Source organism: Octopus sinensis, linkage group LG5 (genome assembly GCF_006345805.1).
Source record: "Octopus sinensis linkage group LG5, ASM634580v1, whole genome shotgun sequence".
NCBI classification, from domain to species: Eukaryota; Metazoa; Mollusca; class Cephalopoda; order Octopoda; family Octopodidae; genus Octopus; species Octopus sinensis.
The window spans coordinates 53,451,291-53,478,790 of NC_043001.1; the positions used below are offsets into that span (position 1 = coordinate 53,451,291).

Genomic DNA, 27,500 nt, shown 5'->3' on the forward strand with positions numbered 1-27,500 from the left:
GCTTTACATTTGTACAAGGTAGCTCCGAATCTCACCCAGAGACCTCATGAGACAACAGCTTGGAAGTTCAGGTTGTTATGCCGAATGTGCCATATATTTTGTTTTGTATTTAGTGTTGTACTAGTGAATGTCTAACTAGCCATACGAAAATTATGTTTTGTTTTAAAACTTGAGATTACATAGAAAGTATTTTGTGTAGGATATGAGCAGTTCCCATGAGCACTGACTGTTGAATTTCTGCCATTTTTAGGTTTCCTGGTATCTGAGTTAGGTAGCAATCAGCCCCTTTTGGTATCATTCGCAGGGCACCTATGACAATAGGTATTGTTTTAGTCTTCAGGTTCCACATTTTGCTGATTTCTATTTCAAGACTGGGACAGTAATATCAATGAGTAGGTATGATTTTTGTCTGAAGTCTTTCAATATGATGTCTGTCCTATTTGCAGCTATCTTTCTGTCAGTTTGAATGGTGAAGTTCCAGAGGAGTGAGATGTAATCATTTACAAGCACTGGATGTGGTTTGCGTTCCCACCGGTTTTTATCATGGGGCAAGTCTATGTGTTTGCAAATTACCCAGTGAATGTATTGTGCAGCTCTATCATGCCTGTTGAGATACTCTGTAGGTAAAAGAAGATTGCACTTGGAGACAAATTGTTATTATTATTATCATTATTATTATTATTATTATTATTATTATTATTATTATTATTATTATTATTATTATTATTATTATTATTATTATTATGAGTGAGAGACTAGTGCATGACATCAAAGTGACACTGAGGTAAAATATACGAAGTCCAGTATATCCATCATGACTACCAGTCTGATAAGGATACACCAGGCATATGCATAACAACCATACGTGCGCGACATGGTAATCTCATATCAAGATAAACAGCACATGACCTTGCAGGTGGGGCCCAGTTAGAATTTTCGTCTGGTCGAGTGACCCATCCCGCTCAAAAGGTCCCTGAATAAGGGTTGTTTAAAGATGTTGAACGAAATACCCAAGTTTCCAGAGGTGATTTATTCAAACCCCAAATAATTCCTCTCAACACATGGCTATGATGCTCCCCTACTACTTCTGCTCGTGATCAGAGATGCACATATCGTCAGCCACTAAGGGACATGCTGAAATGGTTACGGTCAAACAACTGACAAGCAAATCTGTGGTATTGAGCAGAATATTTGCTGTAGTCCATCTTTTATACCAAGACAAAACAATGTACATGATAACACTTCCAAATAACACTTCCAATCAGTTAAGAACAGAAGCCATGAGAACCACTGCCTGGTACTGCATCAGGGCATTTATCATTATTATTATTATTATAATTAGTGTTGTAGTTGCTATTATTATTAGGCGTAGGAGTGGCTATGTGGTAAGTAGCTTGCTTACGAATCACATAGTTCCGGGTTCAGTCCCACTGCGTGGCACCTTGGGCAATTTTCTTCTACTATAGCCTCGGGCCGACCAAAGCATGTGAGCGGAATTGCGTATAGACGGAACTGAAAGAAGCCCGTCGTATATATGTATATATGTATATATAATATATATATATATATATATATATATAATATATATATATATATATATGTATATATATATGTATATATATATATATATATCATATATAATATATATATCCTATATATATATATATATATCTACATATATATATACATATATGTATGTATGTATGTATCCAGTATGTATGTGTATGCATATAGGTTTGTGTGTCTGTGTTTGCACCACGCCACAACATCGCTTGATAACCGATGCTGGTGTGTTTACGTCCCCGTAACTTAGTGATTCGGTACAAGTGACAGATATAATAAGTACTAGACTTACAAAAATGCCCTGTGGTTGATTTGCTCGACTGAAGGCGGTGCTCACATGGCCATAGTCATATGACTGAAACAAATAAAAGAGAGTAAAAGAGATTATTATTATTATTATTATTATTATTATTATTATTATTATTATTATTATTATTATTATTATTATTCAGTAGTTTATTTTTTATAGCGTGCTTTCACTTCACTACCGAGGCACAGCTCTGGGTGCCTTGGGTATGTGCTGTGATTTGTTGTGATGCTCTGATGGTTATGTATGGAAAGTGTTCTGCGTAGGATGTGTGCAGTGCCTAGTAGTGTAATTTTCTGTATGTTATATGTGTTTGTAAGTCCTGGTGTTTTTGTTATGTATTTGTCTGAATATTTTTGTATCATGCCTAATGCACCTACTATGATAGGAATTGTTTCTGTTTTCAGATTCCACATTCTAGTTAACTCTATTTCCAGGTCTTTGTATTTTGAGAGTTTCTCCATTTCTTTTAGAGACACGTTGTCATCAGCCGGTATTGATACATCAATTAGAAAGCATTTTTTTCTTCAGATCTCTGACAACTATATCTAGTTGTTGGCCTTAATTTTCTCTATCTGTGTGTATCGGCATATCCCAGAGTATGGTTGCTTTCTCGTTTTCTGTGACTTTTTGGTGTGGCCTATACCATCCTTTTTCTGTTGTATTCCATAATGTTGGCATAGCTTCCAATGTATGTAGGTTCCAACTCTGTCATGTCTGTGAAATATTCCTTCTTAGTCAAGACCTGGGCAGCTAGAGATAATATGATTATTGTTTCTTGTCCATCTCCCACATATCTGGCAGTTACTTGTAATATTTCTTGTCATTACATGTTTTTGGTAATTTATGGTGGGGAGGCTTTGGTCTTGTGCTGCAATAAAAAATCCCTCTGTTTCTGCTTTGAGTCCTGAGCTTATCAACCATTGCTGGGATTTTTCTTTGTCTATTTCTTTTGCGTTAGTTTAGTGCAGTATTACCATAAGGGGCTTTTCTTGCCATCGTTTTATCATGGTTCGTTGCTGTTCTATTTTTAGTTTGGATTTCATTTGGTTTATAGCTTTTGTTGTTTCTTCATCTTATTTTTCTTCTTCATGTTTATTAGGTGGTATGATTTCTTGTTTGTATTTGTCAGCTTCCTTAAATATGAGAAACAGTTTTTGTTTTGCTCGTGTTTTGCCGCTATCTGGATCAGTTTTCCTTCCTTCTGAAGTAGATATTTTTGCAGTCCTATGGTGGTTATTTTATAGTAGTTTTCAGCGGTATAAGGCCCTCTGCCCCCTTCTATACGTTGCTATATATAGTCTCTTCTATGTCAGATTTGGTGATGCATCCTAGATCCGTCATTATTTTTCTTGTTTTCCTATCTATTTTGGTCAGTTCATTCGTGTCCAGTTAAGGATATTGTAGCTGTAACTTATAACTGGGACAGCTCAAAGTGTTGATACCTATTATCTTGTTTTAGCATTGAGCTCTGTGTTTAGTATTGATCTAACTCGTCTATAATATTCTTTTTTTGTTTCTCTTTCATTTGTGTGTTGTGTCTTATCTAGTTCATGGATTCCTAAGTATTTGTAAGTTTGGTTGGTCTAATTCTTTTATTTCATTGGTTTTATCTAGTGTGATGTTGTTACTCTTAACTAGTTTTCCTCTTTTCATGGTTACTTTGGCGCATTTTTCTAATCCAAATTCATATCTATTCTTTGGTAAATCCATGAACTGTATTTAATAGTGTTTCCAGCTGTTTGTCATTTGCAGCGTATAGTTTTAGGTCATCCATATATAAAAGGTTGGTGATCGTTTGCCGTAACATTTATATCCGCATCCAGTTCTATTTAGCATATCAGATAGAGGTGAGAGTGCCAAGCAGAAAAGGAGTGGAGAGAGCGTGTCTCCCTGGAATATCCTCTTCTAATGGGGATGTCTTTGGTTTTCATGAGTCCCTCTTTTGTTTGGAGGTGTAGGGACTGTTTGCCATTTATTCATAGAGTGCTCTATGAATTTTATGATTGTTGGTGCTACTTTGTTAATGGCTAGTGTTTCGAGGATCCATGTGTGGGGGATGCTATCAAACGCCTTTCTGTAGTCAATCCAGGCCATACTGATGCTTTCTTTCTTCTGTGGCTGTCTTCAGTTATGAGGCCTTTATTCTTTCTGTGGCTGTATTAGTTGATTATTATTATTATTATTATTATTATTATTATATTATTATTATTATATTACTATTATTATTATCATCTCACATCATTATTATCATCATCGTTATCATTATCAATATTACGGTTATTTGTTTCTCAATAATTTTGGCGAAATATTGGTTGCATTTGTTTTCTATTGTTCAAGTCAGATATATTTTTCTCGAAGGTTTGCAATGCACAGGTTTGTGTCGAGGATTTCATAAGACCTGTAATATCGAGTTTAGTCTTTGGAGAACGTTGCCGTAAATTTCTTTAGTTATCAATTTCTCAGTCTCTAAAATTATACTCTTACTCTTTACACTTTTTCTCTTCTACTTGTTTCAGTCATCTGATTGTGGCCATGCTGGAGCACCGCCTTTAGTCGCGCAATTCGACCCCAGGACTTATTCGTCGTAAGCCTAGTACTTATTCTATCGGTCTCTTTTGCCGAACCGCTAGGTTACGGGGACGCAAACACACCAGCATCGGTTCTCAAACGATGTTGGGGGACAAAGACACACAAACACATACACACGTATGCACATATATAGGGAGAATTTTACGAAAAAAACAACAAAAGACGAAGACAGGCGGTGTACAAAACAAACAGATGTATTAGTATAACGCTCAGGAATAGAAAAGACATATATATAAGACATATATATGACACACACAGAGACACACATACATATACATATATATGACGGGCTTCGTCTCTGTTGCGTTGCATTCTTTCCTTCTGTGGCTGGCTGATTCGGAGCGGATCTCAGAATTAAACAGCCGAAATCTGCGATGAGGGATCAGTTTCTGACTGAAGAATGAAGGCTTTGAATGACCCGTTTGTCTTTTTGTTCGTCCCTTCGTGTATTTCATGTTATTTATTTATGTAAATGTTTATTATATGACGGGCTTCTTTCATTTTCCGTCTACCAAATCCACTCACATGGCTTTGGTCGGCCCGAGCCTATAGTAGATGCCACTTGCCCAAGGTGCCACGGAGTGGGACTGAACCCGGAACCATGCGGTTTGTAAACAAGTTACTTACCAAACTTACGCCTATATATATATATATATATATATTCAGTTTTGTTTGTATTTGCTTTTAAATAGTCTCTTCTTTAAATAGTCTCTTCCAGAACATAGAAAGCAGACACTATACACTGGTCAGAATATTGCAGTTTTATTTTGATAAATACACACGCAAACAGATCATTTGATTGTTGATTTTATTTCAGTGTCAGTTTGAAAAGTGTTAATCCTGTCGTAGAAGATCACAAATAACATATTTCATTCGGTTTGCTTTTAATCAAACTAAAGTGTTTCTTGGTATTTGTATCTATTCTGTAGAAACAGATATTCTATGAATGTTCTGAATTATGATTCTAATGTTTGCACAATGCCTGCATTTTAATACTCCATATATCAATCCATTAACATATAACTGTACTTGTGTAATAGTGTTTATGTCTTTCAGACTTATTTCTTGTGAAAATGCCATTCTTGGAGTTGAATGTATATAACTTTTCAGAGAGAATCAGTCATTTATTTCGATGAGGAAGTGAGAGATGCATTTTAGTCATGAGAATAAAAAGTAGTAGAATTTGGTGTTAGCCTGACGTGAGATAAATGGGTAGAGATTTATTTTTCATGACTGTGTAAAGTAGTGGTCAGATGTATATATGTGTAACAAGACTGGCTCCGTGTTTTGTATTATAAACACAACTTGACTTAAGAGGAAGAACCAATAGAAAAGGACTATGAGACACACACACACACACATATATACATATACATATCTCTACGTGCGTATATAATTATATACAGACACATATATATGTATGTTTATACATATATATGTGTGTAAATAGATTGATTAAATGCATGAAGGTCAAGAGTATGTATGTGTACGATTTTTCGAAGCTATATACAAACTTAAGTTTTAAATGTGTAGCAGGTACTTTTAGTATATCAGATATATTTAATGCAGGATATAAATATATGTCTTTGAAGAATGGTAAAATGTTTCTTGTCTAATTGTTGTGATAAGAGATATACTAATATAAGAGAAAGATGAAAGAGATGGTTAGTTTTATTAATAATAATTTGTTTGTTGTGTTTGCGGGTAGTGCGTTTGAGCATGCTAGAGGAATTCTAATGGGTGGCAAATGCGGATCATTATCTTCCTGCTAGTTCCTTCTTCTTAAAGACTTATCTGCAGGGATAAAACTTGGTTTGCTTAAACAACTCAATGAATGCTGGAGATACGTAGATGAGATATTGATAGTTAAGTATGGTTTCTTTGAATTTTTACTAATAAAAATATACCCTAGTGCGCTTAAGGCCACCAGAAATGGTTATAAAATAAGGAATATTAATTATTTCGATGTCAATTTAGTAATTAAGGATAATAAAGAGATAGGTACTGACATAGGTACTGTCCTTCTTTTCTCTGTTCTTTTGACGTCCTATATATATGAGTGTGTGTGTATGTGCGAGCGTATGTATGTGTGTGTGTAAGCGTATGTGTGTTTGTGTGTGTGTGTGTTTATGCATATATCATTTAGACAGAGCGATTCTAATAACGTGGTCTTTGAACTGATTACACATATGCTTCAGAACAAAGCGTCAGTCGATTACAATACGACTGGTAGGGTATCATTACTCTCTCCTGGAACGCACCCATAAAACATTCGAAGATTAAGAATTACAACCTCTAACTTATTTTCGAACTTAACATTCATCTTCTTAGATGTAAACTTTGACATTACATCAAGTTTATACCATCCTTACAACAAACCTCAAAAATCGTGTAATAGGTCCACTTGGAAACTTGCGATTCTAGACCAAATATCAATCAAACGATGAAATGTGTCTATTCAAGTTTTAAAGTTTTAAATATGCAAACATCTGACAACTTAGCTGACTCTCAGCAGAAACGGATATAAAGTAAAGATTACTTATACGCCGAAATGAAGTCCACTACAACACACTAGGATTCCACACTGTTAAAATTCGGATGACTTAACCCGTTTTGCACCCAGGCACATTAAACAATCTTACACGGACTTGGTTAACTGTAAACCCCCAACTTTTAAGACTATCACAATTTCTAATAACGCTACATACATTTCAATCAGCGCTAGCCTTAAAATTGAATTAGGTAAATTACATAGACTCATTACATCGCATAACCAGTTGTAATTTTTCTAACGCAAAAGTCGTTGTGCAAATCACGTATCCCCTTTCCAGTTCATCAACAATATATATATATATGCGTGTGTGTGTGTGTGTGTGTGTGTGTGTACGCAGAGATTTAAAGACGAATGTTACAATCAAGATGGCGAATCACACTGGTCTTTTTTGTGCACAGTTTGTGACAGACCATTCCTTTCTTTTGCTGGGCTGAAATCCCATTTGCGAACCCACAGAAAACAAACTTCCCTCAACTATTATGCTTATATGTCAGTGCACACCTTTCAATGCAATGTATGACAAAAGGTATGCAAATCTGAGACCTCAAAAGACATTTTAAGATTTACAAATATCAGAACTACAGCATTTGCTGTTCCAAATCGGATATGCAATTTATGTGGTTGTCTTTTTAAAACATTGTCTGTTTTAGAAAACCACATCAGATGCCACGATGTTTCTAATGTGTAGGTACAGGAAATGGTTAAACTCTGCATCAAGAGTTGACAACCACCATGTATGTATTTATACACATATCTATGCTCGTATGCGTGTGTGCATCTGTATATGCGAGTAATTGTACGCATATGTATGTATTTCTACATATCCTCGTATATATGTATATATAAGAAGTAGTATATGTACATACATCTATCGATCTATATATGTCGATATACTTGTATTTCAATGTATATATATATATGTATGTGTGTGTGTGTGTGTGTGTGTTAGTGTGTTCATGTGTTTGACAGGCTTGAAAGCGCATGTGCAGCTGCTTAGATTGTATCGATGTGTATGTGTATATAATTATGTGTATGTGGGAGTTTGTGCATCTGTGTATATATCTCAGAGTGTGGGTATATATATATATATATATATATACGATATATAAACTACGATATATATATATAGCGATGATATTTTTAAAACACGAGTGGTAAGCGAATTATCAGCCGTACAGGCAAATGAATAAAATATATACATGCAATATTAGATTTGTACATATATATACACAAGGGTACTACATGAGTACCTAAATCGCTAAAAAATAGAAATCAAAAAAATACCTTTGTACCACCGAAGAGTCATAAATCTATTACAGATATGATAGGAAAATATATCTGTGAACAATAATTATCTTATGTCTACTGTGTCAGAACAAGTAAATGATGATCAACCTGGTACCGGTTTCGAAATTTAGCGCCAAATTGGTTCCCGATTTCTCATCAGTCAAAGTCCACCAGCTAAATTACTACTAACAATCTCCCCCACCATGTGTACATGATGGTATTTTAACAATACCATCCCTATATTTATTCATAAATTCTTCAAATTTCGTTTGTTCCTATTGTACTTGGTCACTTCAAATTAACTTTTGCAGACATGGTGGGGGAGAATGTTAGTAGTTAGCTGGTGGACTTTGGCTGATGAGAAATTGGGCACTCATTTGGCACTATTTGACCAGCATTACTTGTTCTGACCCAGTAGTGGTAAGACATTATTATTGTTCTCTGATATTTTTTCCTATCATGTCTGTAATAGATTTGTGACTATTCGGTGGTACAGAAGTATATTTTGACTTCTATTTTGTTAACGATATAGGTACTCATGTAGTACACACACACACACACACACACACACATATATATATGTCTGTGTGTGTGTGTGTACCGGTGCATGTGTATAAGGATACACGCGTGTATTTTAATCTGGGTGTATGTATATATAGGAAGATATATATCTGTTAGTGCTTCCTCATTTTCTCCCCTCTCTCTCCCTCTACACCCGCACCGCCCACACACAAACACATACGCAAACATACATACACACACACAAACACACACTGTTATCTGCAATATGTCCTCCCAATCCATCCTCCAATTCTGGCCTGGTAATTGTAAATTCGTAACTATGGTTTGAATCCTTATATAGAAAAATATTTATCGACCCTCATAAATGCATTCTACTACGCTATTTCAGTTTTCATCCCATTTTCTCGTTTTATTTCTTTCCCTGTTATCTTCTCTTTCTCGCAATGCCTTGGATTGTGTCACGTTTAATGTGTCACGAAGATATTTGTATCAGTTTTTAGGAGATATTTTTACTTCTTTTCATATAGGTTCTTCATATACCTATCCTTATACATATATTGAAATGGTATTTTATCATAATACACTTCGGGGAGTGGCTTCACCCTCTCAAACACTTGACTTCATTGCCTTGACATGTTTATGCTTCTTTCACTAGTAATGTCCTGCTGCATGTGCGTGTGTGTGTGTATAAATATATATATATATATATATATATATATAAATACGTGGGGAGTGGGGGTGGAAACACATTCCCTAATAAAATAACACTATTTAGAACGTTCGATGAAGCTATAGCGTGATACAGGTGTAAGTTAAGGAAATTTGAAACTCATTACAGGATTTCGGAATCGCGTGTCATTGTAATTTTTCACATATATACATACATATGTAATATATACATAAGTATTTATATATTTATATATATATATATATATAGATAGATAGATAGATAAGAAAGTTGGTTTCTGAAAGCACGTGGGTGAATATATATAAAATCGTAAAAGGTGAAAAAACTACAGAAGGCTTAAATGTTAAAAAATATATATATTTGCGTCAATATGTCTGAAGAATATTAAAAAATTTTTTTAAAAAAGTTTTCTCTTATAATGACATAATTACGAAGAAAGACCGGTTTCGCATTTAGCTTTTCAAATTTCTTGCGACGTTATGTTTATGTTGCATAGAGTTGTTCAGGAATTGTTTAGAAATCTCCTGAACAACACTATGCAACATAAACATAACGTCGCAAGAAATTTGAAAAGCTAAATGCGAAACCGGTCTTTCTTCGTAATTACGTCATTATAAGAGAAAAATATATTTTTTTTATTTTTTGATATTCTTATATATATATATATATATATATATACACGACGGAATTCATTCAGTTTCCGTCTAAGAAGTACACTCAATGCTTTCGTCGACCCGAGGCTATTGTAGAAATCACTTGCCCAAGGCGCCACGTAGTAGGACTGAAACCGGAACCATGTGGTTGGGAATTAAGCTTCTTACCATACAGCGTCGCCTGCGCCTATACACACATACATACACACACACTCACACACACACACACACACACATATGTGTGTGTGTGTGTGTGTGTGTGTGTGTGGTGTGTGCGTATGTGTATACATCTTACATACGCACTGATATATATATATATATATATATATATATATATATATCCTGTATAAAATTGGATTTTAATTATATGCCACTGTCGGTATTTCCTGCGTCTTTCTAAGCACCTTTAGCGAAATAACCAGAGACAATAAACAATAAAAAAAAACTGGTAATTACTTAATTCTGAAATTCCTTATACTTCGCGTTAGTGGTTAGAATTTTCATGTCCAAAGAAGTTAAAATGTTAGTTGGGTTTTGGAATTTGGAGGTTTTACTTTTGCATGTCGCTTATACGTCCCTTCAAATCACATCTGAGTATCTCTCCGGGAATTTTATGTTACAATGATAAACGTCGTAAAGCCGTGCTGCTCTACGCAGGACAGCAGTAATGGATATTGTAACAATGTGGCATCACTTCTTTAAGTGTGCAGATGAGGAGACATAAATTAATGATTTATGTATGTATAGCCTGCATCCTATCAAAGCAAATATCAGTCCACACAGCATCATTTTTATCGCGCGGGCACACACAGACACACACACACAGATATACTCTCACACACAAGATACACATATCTGCCATCCAAATACACACACGCACATATCTATATAAATATATTAATAAATATTATCATCGTCATCATCATCATCATCATCATTATTACTGTTATTATTATTATTATTATATTATTATTATTATTATTATTATTATTATTATTATTATTATGATAAGTAGTAGTAGTAGGCGGCGAGCTGGCAGGATCGTTAGCACGTCGGGCGAAATGTTTAGCGGTATTTCGGCTGCCGTTACGTTGTGAGTTCAAATTCCGCCTAGGTCGACTTTGCCTTTCCTCCTTTCGGGGGGCGATAAATTAAGTACCAGTTACGCACTGGGGTTGATATAATGGACTTAATACCTATGTCTGTCCATGTTTGTCCTCTCTATGTTTAGCCCCTAGTGGGTAATAAAGAAATAGGTAGTAGTAGTAGTAGTAGTAGTAGTAGTAGTAGTAATAGTAGTAGTAGCAGCAGCAGCAGCATTAGTACTAGTAGTAGTAGTAGTAGTAGTAGTAGTAGTAGCGGTGGTGGAGGTGGTGGTAGTGGTTTTAGTAGTAAGGCAGCGTGCAGGCAAACTCGTTAGAACACCAGGCGATAAAATAAGCGGTATTTCGTCTGTCCTCACGTTCTGGGTAAAATTTCGCCGGCGTCAACTTTGCATTTCATCCTTTCGGTGTTGATAAAATAAGTACCAGTTGAGGACTGGGTTTGATGCAATTGACTAGCTCCCCTCACCACAACCACCACCACAAATAATATCAAAACATAAGGTCTTGTGCCTATCGGAGAAAATATTATTACTTTTATTATTCAGAACGTTTCTAGGCACTCACTGCAGTGTAACAGCAGTCCAAAACAGTTAGCAGGAAAACAACACATGTTTTCTATCGGGGGCTTGTTGAGGGTATGAATGAGGATTGCCTAAGATTTAATCTAGGCATTGACAAGTTATTTCTTTCCGATGATTCTTCGGGTCGAAGATCATGGACAATTTCCAAAAGTTTTAGGCTTGGCAGTGCTATAGAGGGGCATTGCCTGCTCGAGAAAAGCTCTTCATGCATGGGATTGCAAACCGCCGAACCCGCCGAGGTGTTGCAGGGAGACGAAATGCAATAATTTAGTGTGCGTGCATTAGAGATTTGTGAGATAGTGTGGCGCAGCTGTCGTCGCATATAAGATGAATTCAGTGTCTGCTGAGTGTATAGTGAAGATTGACGCACCACCTTCCCTTAACAGAGAAAGAAAGCAAACCTTTCTCTGCTTAATGGCTGTGGCAAAAAAGGCTGTGTGGCGGACCCGCCTGAAAGATTTGAAGAAGTCACGATACTATCTGATATGACAATTGTGTGTCAACATCGTTGGCTTTATCTCGTTTCCGAGAATTTATTTACGGTGATGGCGTTGATGAGTGTAGACCAATTCTTACATAGGAGACTCGATAGCATTGACTATATGGCAAATTTGGTGGAAGAGGAGATTGATAATAGTCGAGCCTTTTTCTCCTTAAGTTTGATTTCTTCCTTTTCTCTTGTGACAGAATACTACCACTTGGGCATATATTGAAGCGATTTAGGTTCAATTCCAGTAGCTTTCAGTGTTACTTCGGAGAGGGTAACTCCGTGGTCTTGTCCCTGAAGTGTGTATATGTAAATCAATGATTTAATGAATGTATGCATATGTGTGCAAATTGATATTTGTGCACATGCATAGATATACTCATACATTCTTACATAATACTTACATACTCTCACATAAATATACTTGATGCAGTGATATTCATACGTTATATACATTTAAACATTTGCTTATACATACATATATATATATATATATATATATATATATATATATATGTGTGTGCGAGCGTGTACCTATATGTGTACGTATGTATGAATCCGTGCATATTTGCATATAAATTTACCGCGTCTTCTAAAATAATTTTCAGTAACACTGTGTATATTTTTCCATTAAAATAATTAGTACGCTTTACTATGTTCAAAAAGACTTTACATAAAGATCACAATAATAATAATAATAATAATAATAATAATAATAATAATAATAATAATAATATAATAATAATAATAATAATAATAATAATAATAATAATAATGATAATAATAATAATAATAATGATGATGATAATAGATTGAAAAAAGGAGAATTGCTGGAAAGAACATATAGAATAAGAGATAAAGTTTATGATATGGTATTGCAAAAATTGAAACAAAGCGTAGTAGCAAACAAAACAAAACAGGAAAGATGTAACAATAGAAAAAGATACTTCAGGTAAAACAGATTGTTTGAAGCAAATCAGAAGAAACAACTTCAGGAACTAGATGACAAATATACGTAACAGTGATAGCAGATGCAGAGAAAAAGCAAGGCATTCTGGAGAGGAAACGGGGAGAAACATGTAGAGCATAATGTTGAAGTGGAGTGTCTGCAGGAAATGCTAGATTGGTAAAGAAATATAGAACTCCAAGAAGACAAAGATAAGTACAGAGATGATGAAAAAAGAAGTTAAGGAAATTCCAAAATCGGAACAACCCAGGATGAGGAAGCTGAGAGGGCTCCATGATAACATAGCACAACGGCTAGATAAGTGCTTGCAGGGAGGCGCAGTACCCAGCTGGATGACAGAAGGAAAGATATTGTTATGTGCAAAGGATCCTGAAAAGGGAAATGTTGCATCCAACTTTAGACTAGTAACGTACCTTACGCTAATGTGGAAACTAGTGTCAAGAGCTTTGGCCGATGAACTGTACAGATACTTGGAAAAAAGTGGGGGCTGCCAACCATTGAACAGAGAGGGTGTGAATGATCCCTTGCTTAAGGTATCATCTGGGAAGAGGTAATGGAAAACTGAACCACTTGCTATTCAAGCACTATCTGTAGCTATTCACATAAAATGAGGCAGAACTGGACAGCTTAGCGCAGTCTATTCAGATTTTTCCCAATGATAGGAAGATGGAGTTTGGACTCCCAAAATATACTACGAAATGATATGAAGACGGAGTTTGGACTCCCAAAATGTGCTACGTACGTGATGAGACGAAGAAAGAGCGGCAAGGCTGAAGACAGATTGTTGCCAAGTGGTGAAATGCTAAAGGCAATTCAGCCACAATGCAGCTATAAATACCTGAGAATACTTGAGGCAGATGGAATAAAATACCACCACAATGAGAAGAAGACAAAAAGAGAGTACCTGCGGTGAGTGACAAAAAAACTGGCTTCAAAGCTGAATGCCAGAAACAATATTTCGGTAATAAACTGGAGCGCAGTCGCAGTCGAACCGCATGACGCTGAAATCCTGAAGTGGATAGAGGAGGAGCTAAAGGAGATTGACAGGAAGTCGAGAAAGCTTTTAACGATGCATGGAGCCCATCACCCACGTCCAGACACTGAGCGCCAACAAATGAAGAGAGTAAATGGAGGAAGGGAACTGATAAGTGTGGAAGACTGAGTGAGTATCGAAGTCGAGAGCTTAATGAGATACCAAGCCCAAAGTGAGGAAACCTCGCTAGTGACAGTTAGGAACGAGGGAGTATTGAGAGCAGAGAAAAAGGGAAAATAAAGGAAGAAGTACAAAAAGGACATGAAGAAGAATTATGCAACAAAGAACTACACAATCAATTCCATGTAGCCACAGCAAAAGTGGGTGGGATTGGCTGATAAAAGGAACACTAAAAAATAGATCGAGAGCACTATACTATCAACGCAGGACCAAACGCTGGGCAAGAACGGGAGCGTCAACCTATGGATAAAGCAAGTGTCTCCGTTGTGCCGCATCTGCAATAGAGTGGTTGAAACCATTGTTCATATCACGACCAAATGCCTTAGACCTACCCGAAACCACTACAGATTGTGGCAACACAACCAGGTAGCGAAAGTGCCACACTGGAACCTGAGCGAAAAGTGGGGGAAGAGAGAGGCATGACGTGGTATGACCACAAACCGCACGGCGTAGCAGAGTCGGAGACTAGCAAAATCCTCTGGGATTTCCCAATCTAAGCATATCAGGTGCATAACAGACCGGACCTAGTGGTGGTGGACAATGTACACCACATATACTATATAGTTGACGCTGCATTCCCCTTTAACCCATAAATAGTCAAGAAGGAATGTGAAAAGATAGATAGAACCTTCTTAAGTACGAAATAGTTCGACTATGGAAAATAAAGGTGAAGATAGTGCCAATTATTGTTGGATTCTTGAGAACAGTATCAGAAGGCATCAAGAGGAATATAAAGGAAATTGAAATAGGGTGCACAGGAGAAATGTTATAAAAGGTTTACCTCCTTGGAACGCCCAGAATAATCAGGAAAGTATTACATAACTGGAAAGAACGAATAGCATGGTCCCATAGCCTGCAGGTAGTAAACTCCACGCATGTAAGACTGCATGAGCTCCAACAAAACCTGTGATAAAGAGATTAAAATAATAAATACTTAATGAATTCATTACAAAAATACCAGGACTAACAAGCATAAATAACATACAGAAAATAGTACTACTATGCACCGCACATATCCTACGTATAACACTTTCAATACAGTAAAAATATGAGCATCATAACAAACCACAGCGCATACCCAAGGCACACAGAACTGCACTCGTTAATGCAATGAAAGCACGTGATAAAAAATAAGACTATTGAATAATAATACTAATACTACTACTACTAATAATAATAATAATAATAATAATAATAATAATAATAATAAGAAGAAGAAGAAGAAGAAGAAGAAGAAGAATGAGGAGGAGGGGAGAATGGGGAGGAGGAGGAGGAGGAATATTGATGTTTCCAGCTGTTTATCATTTGTAGGGTACAGTATAAGGTCATCCATATATAAGAGATGGCTGATTGTTCTACCGTAACAGCTATATCCACATCCAATTCTCTTTTACCTGTCAGATAAAGGGGTCAGTACAAAGCAGAAATGTAGTGGACAGAGCGAGTCTCCCTGGAATATTCCTTTCCAATAGGGAAGATATTAGTTTTTATGAGTCCCCCTCTTGCCGTGAGCTGTAACACTGTCTGCCATTTAATCATGGGATGTTTTATATATTTTATAGTTATTGGTGATACCTTGTTCATGGCTAGTGTTTCTAGGATCCATATGTGGGAAATACTATCAAAAGTATTTCGGTAATCGATCCAGACCATACTTAGACCCTTCTTTCTGTGGCTGTCTTCAGTTATGGCTTTATTGATCAGTAGGTGATCTTTAGAATCGTATGAGCCCTTGCAGCATCCCTTCTCTTCTGCAAACAGATATTTGCTCACACTCTGCTATATTATTGCAGTAAAGGGTTGTAAATTATAGGGATACGAGTTATCAGTTTGTAATTTTGTAGGTTTACCGTTTCAGTGGATTTGAGAGTTAGGATAATTTTCCCTTCCGTGAACCATTCAAGCATTTCACCAAACTTCTCAGGCAGAATTTTATGTCTTCCTATTTTAACGAGAAGTTAAGGATCTGGGTGCCTTACAGCTGCTTATTATCATCATCATCATCATCATTATCATTATTATTAATATTTTAAGAACTACAATTATATATGTTTGAATGAAATAAGTTTAAACCTATAAAATCAACGCCATCTAATATTCCTGTTTGTTTTCATTCTATATATTTTTACCTAGGACTTGTAGAGTACGACTTATAAGTGAAGCAATATAACGAAATATCTTCAGCTATTTTGCCAAAGAAAACAATTAGGTGAGTAACGTAATATTTGTGAATAGTAATCTTTTATCATCTTCAATTTTCAGGAAATTCGTATTACCGAGGATTTGTGTAGGCATTAAGTATGATAAGCATTGATATATATTGTTGGTGTCTAAATTTTTCGCTAAAAATTGTAACAGTAAAAAAAAAAGATGTTTGGTGACTTATTGTAAAGTAAATCTATAGCGGTGAGCCGGATAGTTAGGTGTGTTTCCCCCTTTACGTTCTGAGCTGAAATACTGCCGAGGTTGACATTGCTTTTCATGCTTTCTAGTTTGATAAAATAAGTACCAGTCTCAAAATTTCACCCCCTGTGTTTGAAGTAGAAAATATTATATTAAGCGAACTTCGAATAGAGAGAATGTAGTATAAGAAAGACAAACAACAACATTTTGGCTAGTAGGGGAAGGAAGGCTGTCGGAGAAAATGCGTGAGATGTTTGCAAATTAGTCACAACAGAAAAGTACAAAATACCCGTTAAGCAGTTTTAGACTGTGGTACTGATTATATATCTTACCCGCTGTCCTGTTTAACAGCAAACGATAGTGGAAACAAGTGACATCAGCGCAACTTTCGCCCAGTCAATTTCGCTCGCAAATCATGTCGCGATCTCAAGTTATAATCAAATAGAGTTACCCTTATGCCATATCATTATATTGAGCATCTAGAAATATCAGTATCAAACATTTTGATAAAACCTAGTTCACATGCTTGAGTTGTATACAAAACTAGAAAATAAACGCCACAGTGCATTCTCTCTATATATAATCATAAGTAAAATATTAATTTAATTTACATGACCACAGTCAAATGACTGAAACAAGTAAAAGAATACATAATTAGGCGCAGGCGTGGTACTGTAGTAAGAAGCTTGCTTCCCAACCACATGGTCCCGGATTCAGTCCTGATGCGTAGCACCTTGGGCGAGTGTCTTCTATTATAACCTCGGGACGACCAATGCCTTGTGAGTGGATTTAGTAGACGGAGAATGTATATATTTATGTGTACTTGTGCCTGTGTTTCTCGCCGCCGCCACTATCGCTTGACAAACGATGTTAGTGTTTTTACGTCCCCGTAACTTAGCGGATCGGCAGAAGAGACCGATAGTATAAGCACCAGTCTTACAAAGAATAAGTTCATAGATCGATTTCTTCAAATTAAAGTTGGTGCTCTAGCTTGGCCAAAGTCAAATAACTGAAACAAATAAAAGTGTAAAAGAGTCAAAGAGGAGATTGATACAAAGAATTAATAAACTACATTTGTGTTATGTGCAACATGCAATTAACAGTTTGGGCATTATTTAACAATTATAACTTAATGCCCTATATTTGTGATTCTGTGTGTGTATGTGTGTGTGAATGCATACATATTACAAAGGCCCTTATAGATATATCCAAGTATATATATATATATATATATACATGCACGCGCACATACACACACAAACACATGTACATCCAAGTGTATGACACTGGAAGATAAAAAAATGCGAAGCACCTTATGACCTTAATCCGTTTGTCTGACCTTGTTTGTCCCCTCTGTGTTTAGCCCCTTGTGAGCAGTAAAGAAATATATATATATATGTATATATATATATGTGTGTGTGTGTGTATGTGTGTGTGTGTGGGTCGGTGTGTGTTCGTGCGTGAGAGAGAGTGTGTTCCTGTGTATGCCTCTCCACCACTTCACAATCGGTGTTGGTATATTTACCTCCCCGTAACTTTGCCGTTCACGAAAGTGACCGATAGAATAAGTATTAAACTTAAAATATAACCCCTGGTGTCGAAGCAAGTAAAGGAATAAAGGAATTAAAAATTATATATATATATATATATATATGTTAATAAAATAGAACATATGCATATATATAAACATATATGTACGTACCTACCTCTACATGTACATATACACGCATATATGTGTACAGGACACCAAAAAGACGTCGAACACATAGAGAGACGAAAAACATAGACACAAACCAAGGAACAAGACAAGCAAAAACAGAGATACAGGACAATAAGCACAACGAAAAATCCCCTTCTTCAGTCGCTAAGGTTTCATCTACTAAAACGTTTCGAAGGATAAAAGCGAGACGTATACTTCGAAGAAAACTTCCTTCCTGCGAAAAGCAAATCAATTAAAATCTCTGAGATCTTTTCGCAGAGGGGTAAAAAAAGCAAGACGGTAACGACAGTACAAACATATAAACAGTAAATATATATATTATAAACAGTGGAAAAATAAATATATAACACAGTGAGAGACAGGACAAGGAGAACAAGATAAGAAGGGCTGTTAACGCCAGACGAAAAAAGTATTGCAAACGCTGGATTATAGTGGACGACGAGAGAGAAAAAATGTCGACCAGTAGCCTTAGAAGGCGGGCGAGAAAAGACAGGATAGCAGTTACGACGGAAGTATCGTCGCAGATGGACGACGGGAATGGGGGAGTAGGAGCAAGAGGAAGAGAGAAAGAAGGGAATGGTGCGAGGAGACCATGAAGAATGGTGAAAGGGAGAGAGAGAATGAGAATGAAGAGAGAGAGAGGAAGAGACAAGTTAAGTGAGGGAAAAAAGACGAAAAAGGGAATGGGAGAGAAAGAAAGAAAGATGCAGAGTCGCGTGAGAGTTAATATCAAGGCTAACTTGATAAACAGAACAATCTTACTTAATAGGGTGCGTGCGTTTAGTCGTATAATATGTTAATAAAATAGAACATATGCATATATATAAACATATATGTACGTACCTACCTCTACATGTACATATACACGCATATATGTGTACAGGACACCAAAAAGACGTCGAACACATAGAGAGACGAAAAACATAGACACAAACCAAGGAACAAGACAAGCAAAAAAAAGAGATACAGGACAATAAGCACAACGAAAAATCCCCTTCTTCAGTCGCTAAGGTTTCATCTACTAAACGTTTCGAAGGATAAAAGCGAGACGTATACTTCGAAGAAAACTTCCTTCCTGCGAAAAGCAAATCAATTAAAATTCTGAGATCTTTTCGCAGAGGGGTAAAAAAAGCAAGACGGTAACGACAGTACAAACATATAAACAGTAAAAAATATATATATAAACAGTGGAAAAATAAATATATATATATGTATATATATATATATATATATACTCGCACAAATAGTGAGAGACTGAGTAGGCGTGAAGAACGCTACCAATTGTGTTATAATCAGCAAGTTGTACTCCAACATACCCAGAATTTAAAATCCAAATGCAGGATGTAGGCTCTAAGAACGATGCTTACCTAGTGGTTATGCGAGAAAATAGGGCAAATAAACTGCAGTAGTTATCTTGAGTATAGAAATCATGTAATCTAGTCGTATGTTACACATGTTTCGGATAAACTATAACAGATGAGAAACAGTTATAGTATGTGTTAATACCCAAGAATATTATAAGCGTGCAAATTAACATAGAATTTGAGAGATGTTGGATTACATAGAGAGAAAAGGTGAGAGTGAGGAACAGTTGAATTGTGGAGGTAATGTTAGTAATAAAAAATACTTCAGTTAAGGGAATAAAGGAAAAAGAGAGATGCGAAGTAAGCAATAAAATTAGGTAATGAAACTAGATAAAATGTTGACAAGCGAATTGGCAAATAATATTTATTTCTTTATTGCCCACAGGGGCCTAAATATAGAGGAGACAAGCAAGGACAGACAAAGGGATTAAGTCGATTACATCGACACCAGTGCGTAACTGGTACATATTTATTTGACCCCGAAAGGTTGAAAGCAATGTCAACCTCGATGAAATTTGAACTCAGAACGTAACGGCAGGCGAAATACCTATTTCTTTACTACCCACAAGGGACTAAACACAGAGGGGACAAAGAAGGACAAACAAACGGATTAAGTCGATTACATCGACCCCAGTGTGTAAGTGGTACTTAATTTATCGACCCCGAAAGGATGAAAGGCAAAGTCGACCTCAGCGGAATATTTTAACTCAGAACATGGCGGCAGACGAAATACTGCTAAGCGTTTCGCCCGGAGTGCTAACGATTCTGCCACCTCGCCGCCCTAATGGCTATTAATATTGAGAGATAAAATATGTTGTGAGCGATTGAAACACAGACGCAAGCAGTTGCGTAGTGTAGAATAAATGAAGGTGAGTCACGAAAACAAGTGAAGAAATTGTAGAAGTAAATATAGCGAAGACTCTATTGAGATGTCCGTCGCGTCGAGTACAAAGGCTCAGTAAGATATGAGCCAGGACAGTTGTAAGGCGCTATGGGAATAGAGGGACGAGAGAGGGAAACATGGGAAAGATGTTTAGCGGTGCAGGAATACATTGTCTAAGAGCGGGAGTGCACACAGTTAAAAAGCCGTTCTTTGTAATATATGTCTTACAATTTATTGGCATTTGTGCAACGAGCAGAAGTATAAAAACCACGCTGTCTACTATAAACATACATTAAGTAGTAGCAGCTTGAATGCAAAAAAAAAACAAAAGAAGACAGCATAACTGTACTATCTAAAGAAATTAAAAGCGCAATATACTCACATGATCTTCGATGTGCAATTATCTTCCTTTATGCCTGAGAAATATTCTCGAACGAAACATAAATACTATGATTTTTGAAATAGAAGTATAATGAAAAAAATCGTATTTCTCTAGCTCCAATGTTCATCAATATAAATTTTTTCCAATATACTTGAAGAGGAATGTTCAAGCTTTTTTTATACACACACACACACGCACACACTCACACACTGGTGTATATATACATGCATATACATGCATGTATATATACATATACGCACACATAAATCTACATACATATATATATATATATATATAAACACGCTTATATATACACGCATATATATATATATATATTATATATATATATATAAATATATAGATACATATACACACGGATACACATGCACACCCTCTTATATACATACATTTACAAGCGCATATATATATATATATATACCCACAGATATACATACACACTTCCGTGTGCGATCCAGATACATGCACATACATGAGCGTGCATACATACGCATACATAGCCTGCCCCGGCCTATCCACACTCGCAGGCGCACATGTATAAGAATAACTACACTCGCACACACATAAATACACCTGGCATCCCGATCAAAGCTATGGATTACTAAAACCTCGTTAGTATTTCAAGCAGTAACTATTTGTTAGTAATTATCAATATTATTATTATATAACTGCAATGAATCTGTCAGCTGGCAGAATCATTTGCACGCCGGTCGAAATGATTATTGGTATTCTGTCCGCCTCTACGTTCTGTGTTCGATTTTGTTGAGGTCGACTTCTTTGACTTTTATCCTTTCGGGGTCGATAGATTAACTACCAGTGAAACACTGGGGTCGATATAATCGACTAGTCCCCTACTCAAAATTTTATGCTTTGAGCCTATAGTAGAAAAAGGATTATTATATAAACTGCAATAGAAGGTTACGTATCTGAACATACGTGAACATCAGTATCTGCACACAAGGTAGAAGGGTATAGGGGGCATATTATGCCTGTTTAGGTAGTTCATCTGTAATGTTAGTTTAGAGGCTTTGCTTAAGTACCTTTAAGTTTGCATGTGTCTGAACCACATATTTTCTTCTCTTTAGTAAATCAGTCTTCTAAGATTTTGAAAAGTCTATATTCTAGTTACTTACTATTGCACTGTTACGTTGTGAAAGTGTTCTTGTGAGCATGCCTAAAAATATGTTATGTTCTCATCTGGGCCTTGGATGGCATACGCTTGTATGTTGCAGTTCGTGAGGTTTTCACTCGGCGTTGGGTGTTAATCCGAGTTGTCGGAGTTATAGGTTGTATCGGTTTCGTGTGGTTCGCGTTGAGTTTTGTGAACAGCTGTTTCGCTGTATCTTTGCATCTGGGCAGTCGTTGAAACAAATCTATTAATAATCCGCCCTTTTATGAATGTTGTGTTTCATATTCGATGAATTCGCATGCATATTCATAGTGTGCCGGTTGAATAGCTGGTTGAGTGTGCTGGTTTTAGGGAAGCAACGATCGACGGTAGCGAAAAACTGTCTCCCGATCCTGGATGACATGTTCGAGCCCCAGACCGCGTTGTACCTGGCGACCTCATGATTCTTGTATCTTCTATATGCTCGGGTGTGTGTGTGACGTTGCGATTTTGTGGTGTCCTTGTTTAATTGTGATTGTGTGTTGTCCGTTGCTATTTTTCTCTATATCATTGTTGGCTCTCATGCATCTATTTGTGATTTGTCTTACTTATGTGATTTGGGTATTTCTATACCGGTTTTGAACGTTGTGAGTGTGGTTTGTGTCTTGATTGGTGGGTTTTTTCCCGGAGCAGTGTGTGTTATGACTATAATTACTCTAACTACAAGTTGCTGAGCTACATGGGTAAATACTATCGTTAATATTACTACTACTATAACCCGCGTATTGGATTGTTGCATGGTAGCCCGTCGAGGCCAGAGTGTATGCATATGTATGTGTGAGTGCATGTATGCAAGTATATATGTATGTGTGTATGTTTATGTATGTATATATATATATATATATATATATATATATATATATGGGCGTAGGTGGTGTGTGATTCACCCGCGGTGATATAGTTGTTGAGGGGGTCAGACTGCCGGCGTAATGGGAGTAGGTGGTGTGTGACTCATCCACAGTGATATAGTTGTTGAGCGGGTCAGACTGCCGGCGTAATGGGAATAGGTGGTGTGTGAGTCACCTGCGGTGATATAGTTATTGAGCGGGTCAGACTGCCGGCGTACCACTTCAGTCTTGACGCGAGCGTGATAACACTCTACCCATGAGGTTATCTCCCAACCATAAATCATACCAATTACGGTCGCAATCGATCAGATGTGTGCATATACGAGCGAAAGTATGTGTGGCTGTATGTGTGTACACGCATCCTTATCTAAGCTACCTAGCTAAACAATTTTTTGTCCACTAGATATTACAGGTCGCATATATATCTCTCCCTTCCTTCTAATGCCATTCTTCTGTATTAAACCCAATGTAACTCAGTCCCTCCTTATCTAACCATTAAGTTCCGCTTCGAACTTTTATTTTCATCGACAATTATTGAAATAAGATACCTTTTAGGTATAGATGTACCTGATGAGGCTAAGACTGCAAAATTGATGCAACACGACATGTTGGAAGGAGTTTCACCCACAAGGGACAGTAACAGGATGGGTTGAAACGAACGTTGTACAAAATAAGATTATTATCAAATCCATTTTCTTGTTACTTAAGTAATTATTATTATTATTATTATTATTATTATTATTATTATTATTATTATATTATTATTATTATTATTATTATTAATATTATTATTATTATTATTATTATTATTATTATTATTGAGTGAGCGAGCAGAGCATGCCATCAAAGTGACACTGGGGTAAAATATACGAAGCCCAGTATACCCATCATGACTACCCGTCTGATAAGGGTACACCAGGGACATGCATCACAACCATATGTGCGCGACATGGTGATCTCATATCAAGATAAACAGAACATGACCTTGCAGGTGGAGCCCAGTTAGAATTTTCTTCAGATCGAGTAACCCATCCCGCTCAAAAGGTCCCTGAATAAGGGTTGTTTAAGGACGTTGAACGAAACACCCATGTTTCCAGAGGTGAATTATTCAAACCCCAAAGAATCCTTCTCAACACATGGCTATGATGCTCCCCCACTACTTCTGCTCGTGATCAGAGATGCACATATCGTCAGCCACTAAGGGACATGCTCAACTGGTTAAGGTCAAACAACTGACAAGCAAATCTGTGGTATTGAGCAGAATATTTGCTGTAGCGAGAGAGCAGTGCATGCCTATTATTATTATTATTATTATTATTATTATTATTATTATTATATTATTATTATTATTATTATTATTATTATTATTATCTAAACAATTTTATGGGTCCAAAATAATTTTCTAGAACTTTCTTTTTAACAATTATTCTTTTGTGTAACATCATCTTATTATTGCCCTCACACTTCCAATTTATCATTTCCATATCATTTCTCAAGACATTTCATTGGTTGTCCCTCTCTTAGCCTCCAACACTTTGAGATAATTATTTTCAATGCTATCTCACAAACATTCAAACAATATGTTGCATTTATTATATTTTCTTCAGATATTCATATTATGCCCCTAGATTTTTATTAACCTTAAGTTACTCTTTTCCATATCTTAATTTTCGTTAAACATCTTGTTATTTAAACTTATTTACCTCATGTACCGTTGGTATTTCTATTTTCTTTCTCCGCTTCCTTTTGAACTTCTTCCTTTTTTCATTTCCCGTCTTTTCTTATCTTTCTCATTTTTGTATTTTTCCTTCTCTCCTAATTCTTCTTCGTTATTATTATTATTACTATTATTATTATTACTATTACTATTATTATTATTATTATTATTATTATTATTATTATTATTATTATTATTATTATTGTAGTAGTAGTAGTAGTAGTAGTAGTAGTTTTAGTAGTAGTAGTAGTAGTAGTAGCAGCAGCAGCAGCAGTAGTGGTAGTTGTAGTAGTAGTAGTAGTAGTAGTAGTAGTAGTAGTAGTAGTAGTAGTAGTAGTAGTAGTAGTAGTAGTAGAAGCACCAACAGCAACTTCAGCATCAACATGACAATCAATTCATCACGATCGTTGTCGTTATCATTATCATTAGTGTATTTTAATATTTCTCTCCACTACCACCTCTCGTATTCCTGCTTCGTATTTCTATTTGAATTTACATCAGCGATAGACTACACCACACTGCCCATCGAGAACTAATTCCCACCTACATCATTCACCACTTATAAGGAGAAACTTCTTTTCTAGTCAATATGTCGGTCTTAATCGCGTTTTCCTTTCTATTCGATTGTCTTTTTACTTTTGAAATATTCGTTGCAACTTAACCATCTCCTTTTGTTCGTCTTACCCTCTCAAGCAAGAGCATTGCGCGTATCACTATTCATTTCTAGTCTATAGAAATAATTTTATCTCCTATTTTTCATTATCCGCTCATCTTTTATGGCTTTCATAAGCACCGTTATTACCATAAAAATGATATTCTCATCTTTAACATTCACCTATCTCTGTCTGTATTTGTCTCTAAATATTCACTTTACCTAAAATATGAAATATATTGTTGCTGTTGTTGTTGTTTCCTTTGTTGGCGTTGTTGCCATTGTTGATATGTTTTGCTTTAAATCGGCGTAGCAGCTCCCGAGTCTAAACCAGTGATATGAAAGGAGAATAGCTCCCGTTCCAAATATGATTTGGTTGTTAGTAAAAACAAAGGTGTTTACCTTTCTAATAAGTGATTTATTTATGCAGAAGACTGTGCCTTGATAACCTATTCAATAAGCGACATGCAGCGCTTAGTGCTTAAACCTGATGAATCTTATATGACATGTAGTCAAACAACACTTTTACCTGAACTTGATGTTAGCCCAAAGGCCATACAGAATTTTAAGCATTAAGTGAAGTGTGTCACTGATATTGATAACCTCTGCTGAAACTTTCTGCGTGCCATCGTCGTGATGTTCTTGCCCCCTCGAGAGCGTTTACTGAGTACAATTTCATGATACATCACTTTACCTGGGATGTGTGGTTGGTATGTGAATTATGTGATATGCCCAACATAGCTGTGACTCTATTAGAATCGTATGGATTCTGAAGAGTTGAGTACGACAGAGAATACCTGCGTTAGTAATATGGTGCTGCCACTAAATATTGATACTGGAATGTAGATTTCTATATCGAAATATTACAGATATTTTTTTCAGGTTGCTTTATCTAATTTCATTCTGAGTATTTATCTAAGTTCATTATGAGTATTGAGCTTTATGTTTAACACAAGCCCTTACTATTTGGAACGTCAGGTATAGTTGCTTAAATCAGTACAAGTTATTTAAATATAGAAAGGCGAACGCAAGTCTGGTAATTGATATCGAAATCATTATACATGACATACGTATTACTATCGGAATTCATCCAGTGAATATGAGGAAGAGACCACTTTCTAACCTCTTTCTGCGCTACTTTGTGTGATTTTGCAAACGTCATCTGATGGAAAATATGTAGATTAAAACGTTAACCGTATGATATAACTGATGTAGGGATGAGTCAGAATATCCTTCTTTAATACAGTGGGTTATTCGAAATCTTACAGGACAAACTAAATCTTGATTCAGTAGTCCGTCAACATTACACAATATATAGAACTCTTTTGTCAGACATTAAAATATATGATGTCACATGACGTTTGATTATTTTCGAGTTTATTTTTTACAAATTAATCGCTCAAAGATATCTTTCCAGACTTATGCCCATCGTTCCTTGCGGGAATCATAGTATTGCCTTCATGTTAATATATGCAATGGTGTTTGTGTGCTTTTTTCCAAATGAATTCTATAGTAACCTGCTGGGAATTAGATGTTTTGTTCGAATGATATTAAACAATGTAATAAAAAATGAACTAGATTCACTTTGAATTATTATGGAGATATATAGTTGATCAACTATCATTTGGGAATATAGTGAGTTAAAGTGCAACCGATTTGGTCGGATAAAAAGAATGTTTTTATTTAATATAACATTTTTGTTGCACGAAATACCAGAAGTGGAAATACAGAGTTATTTTTCAATTCACACAGAATCTGTGTGTGTGTGTGTTTGCTTGTTTGCGCGCGCGCTTTTATGTATATACTTATTTACATACATTCGTTA

General features: G+C 36.0%; 1 protein-coding gene across 4 annotated transcripts in view; it reads left to right on the forward strand.

Moving 5' to 3' along the window:
* Window positions 1-27,500, forward strand: part of LOC115212036 (sex peptide receptor-like) — a 767,681-nt gene that overhangs the window by 85,375 nt on the left and 654,806 nt on the right. For 3 of the 4 annotated variants that reach the window (XM_036503438.1, XM_029780837.2, XM_036503439.1), the window contains one exon: window positions 16,654-16,729. The exons of the other annotated variant lie outside the window; for it this stretch is intronic. The gene's annotated coding sequence lies outside the window, so the exon portion shown is untranslated. The remainder of the gene's footprint in view (window positions 1-16,653; window positions 16,730-27,500) is intronic. 4 annotated transcript variants of the gene reach the window in all.